This window comes from Pyxicephalus adspersus, chromosome 6 (assembly GCF_032062135.1).
Source record: "Pyxicephalus adspersus chromosome 6, UCB_Pads_2.0, whole genome shotgun sequence".
Lineage (NCBI taxonomy): Eukaryota > Metazoa > Chordata > Amphibia > Anura > Pyxicephalidae > Pyxicephalus > Pyxicephalus adspersus.
Genome location: NC_092863.1, coordinates 75,248,279 through 75,251,658, shown reverse-complemented (window position 1 = coordinate 75,251,658; position 3,380 = coordinate 75,248,279). Strand labels below are relative to the sequence as shown.

General features: G+C 37.8%; 1 long non-coding RNA gene across 1 annotated transcript in view; it reads right to left on the bottom strand.

Annotated features, from left to right (window-relative positions):
• LOC140332574 (uncharacterized) overlaps window positions 1-3,164 on the bottom strand; it is a 20,707-nt gene extending 17,543 nt beyond the window's left edge. The window contains exons 1-2 of the long non-coding RNA XR_011921179.1: window positions 3,027-3,164; window positions 2,741-2,924 (exon numbers count right to left, since the gene is read on the bottom strand). This is a non-coding gene — a long non-coding RNA (uncharacterized lncRNA). The remainder of the gene's footprint in view (window positions 1-2,740; window positions 2,925-3,026) is intronic.
• Window positions 3,165-3,380: the final 216 nt, after the last annotated feature.

Below are 3,380 nucleotides of genomic sequence, written 5' to 3'. Positions count from 1 at the left end.
AAGTGGTCTTTAACTAATTGGAAACAAAGCATCTGATAAACTCTAAGTTAGTAAGGCAATTCCTCACTAAAGTCTTTTCGCTGCTTTTTTTGTGTGGTAGTAGCAGTAGTTCGTAGTTTCTGTAATACCATATAGGTGTCTGATAGACATCAGAGAATTGTCCCTGGAAACGATTTTTCGAGAATGTCCCCAGTGACAGATGAATGAACAATGTACACCCAGTGTTGTTCTGTTGATGGAGCTGGGAGAAGGGGGACAAGCGAGGGGCACTGCGCTGTGCTCTCCTGGGAACAGTGGTCTATCTGGATTGGTTATTCATCAATTTGTTTTGGGAGATTGATATACAATGCCAGGCAACTGATGCATATAAATGGTTGATTATCTGATGTGTGTACTTCAGATTTGTCAGATTTATTTGCTGGGAAAGTAATTTACTTTATGAAGGCCCTGGTATGTCCCACCATATTCATGTCTTTACCACAGTTTAAGGTTAGTTTTTGTGGGGAGCATGGTTTTGGAATGTGGGAGGAAACCAAGGAGAAGAAGCAAGCTCCATGCAGAGTGTATCCTGGCCAGATTCAAACCTGGGACCTAGCCCTGCAAAGGTCAAAGTGCTAACCTCTAAACCATAGTGCCACCCCACCGTGACACCACATGTGGCATCCACCCCAAGGCCGCCTTACAGAGAATAAATAGTGTGAGTGGTACTGCCCCTGTTGTTGAATCTGTAAACACTGGTACCATAAAATCCACAACCTGTAGGTCAGATCATTTAGGAATGTCTCCCTTGGAGAACCCTTCATTTCACATACAACCATAATCCTGCCAACATTTTAAGCAGCTGAAATTGACATTATACGCACCATGCTGCTATGTGTTCAAATACAGAACCTACAATATATCAAGGGTCAAGAATTTCATGTAAATATTTTGTAGAGAACATATGTCATACCAAATCTGCTGCAAGTTTTGTGTGTTCAACATGGTCTGCTGCCCAAACTAATGCTTAGTTGTAACTATTATAATATATTATTGCTTCAAAATAACTGACACTAAGCATGCAAAGCAGAAACATATTCTGTACCAGCTTTGATGTTTTAGGTTATATCTGGTGCCATATCCAACATACTAAACTAAATCCTTATAGAAACCAGTGTTCTTTATGAGAAGTCACTAACATTCACTTCTTAGCAGAACCCAGTGTTTATCTAAGAATATAGCCTTCAGAGGAACTACACAACTCTTCCCTATCTTTAATGGAACTCAAACAGTACTAACTTTTTTCTTAATATAACGCAAAAGTGATATATTCGAGTTAAAGAATTCAACTAGGGGAACGTTTTTAAAGTTTGACATAGCCAGACCTTCACATGAAATAGCTCATTGATTGGCTTATTTAGTGCAAGCCAACTATTGCAGCATCTAAAGCCTTTTAGTAACAGTGCTATTCTTCACTGATACGTATGATATATATCAGGGTGATATCAGTTTTACATAGGAAGCACCTAGGCTTATGGCTTCTCAGACTACTCCAGTCTTGACAACACAGACGACTGATCTTTCTGCACATAATTAATTTTGCAGAAAAGGGTAAAAGAGTGTTTAAAATTATATGTTCAGGCAGGTCATTACTGCAGAAAGGGTCAGGTGATGCCCCTTCTGCAATAATCTGTCTTACCTGCCTGATTGCTCCAGGTTTTTGCTAAAAAATCTGAGCTGCACATGCACAAAGTCAGCTTTGGTTGCCAGTATACCCGGCATTCCTGGCTTCCTCTACGTGTGCCAAGAATTAATGAAAGGTGCACAGGTGTTACATCATCTTAGCTCAACCAAAGAAAGACGATGGTGGTGCTCTATGAGGGAATAGGGACAGGTAAGTAGCACTAAGTAGCACAGAGTATTGATCTGCTTAAATCTAGAGATAAAATATCGACCACTCTCTGTTTAACTTTTTGCAAATATTTTGCTGAATATATATGGCTGCCATCTGTCATTGAGTACCTTATTGATGGAGTAGCTAACAGATCTGAATGTTTCTGGACTTTTTCAATATCCAGAGTCAATCACATCCCAAGCAATCCTCATTCTAGCCATTCAAAAAAATACTACCTTATGAGCATACAAATCCATCCCCTGTCCAAAGCCAGAAATGATATACACAGCCAGGCTTAGGTGACCTCCACCACACATGGCATTGGTTTCTATCAAAGTGGGGAAAAGGAATGCTATATGATATGAATCAGGGGCTGAAAGTCATACTTTTAGTAATAACGCTTCCTAATAACTGCATTCATCAGTTATCATTACATAAGATATTAATTTGTCACTACATAATATCCAGCTTTGCCTACAATTGTATTTCAGTATGAAAAAAAATACTACATCGTGTTTCATAACATGTAGACATTTTCAGTCTAATACAAATCATTATTACTCAGTGTTTCATTATGTCTACATTAAGAAAGTTGCAGAGACAGTTCATTTTAGGTCAGTGCATTTGATTTGTTAATCATGGATAAAATACATTTTCTTAGCAATGTACATAATCATACAAGAATAGTCAATAATTTTGTCTATTTACCTACATGGCTTTCTTTTGGTCAATTTGCATCAATCTCTGGGTACACAAGCCTTATTCCTAAAGATATCAGTATTATATAGATGTGCCCACCTTATGGTTTAACCTTGAATAGATATCCTTTGGTGATCCCTACAAAATATATAAATAAACCGATGTTACCTGGTGCATGCTTTATTTTATTATTTTCTGTAAAGGATTTCAGCGGAAGTCCTCAGCTGAATAGTCAGTTTTGTGAAATAGAAATATAGCAACAAAGTGTGATCTATAATTACAATAGTGGCAGAGTCGGTGAGTAAATCAAATCATAAGCTGACAAGGACATGTTCTCCAGGTTCCAGTTATTCTGGAAGAAAAAGTCCCCATAAAAAAATACAATTATTCTTAGCTAATAGGAAAAAAAAGACTTCTCAGTGTGACGGTGCACAACAAAATAAGCTCAGCTTACCAAAACAAGTCAAAGAAAATAGCAGATCCAAGTTGGTTCTTCAAATTGACCACCTATTAAATAACATGGGCACATTTACTTACAGAAAAGAAATAGCAAGATAAAGAGAAATTTCACTAAACAGCACACATAAAAATCATAACGCATTCACATTGCTTTGCTTCATGTTGCTTTTGATCTCATCTGCAATGTTTGGCAGGGGATGGCATCTTGCAAAGCTTGCCAAATTCCTCATTCAAGTCAATAACAATGCAATGACAATGAAATATGTATTTCAACATTTTTTATTCTTTGCTGCCGCTTGGTGCCCTAATGTCCTGCAGCCTCTTTCAGCCGTGACCACTCTACATGCAC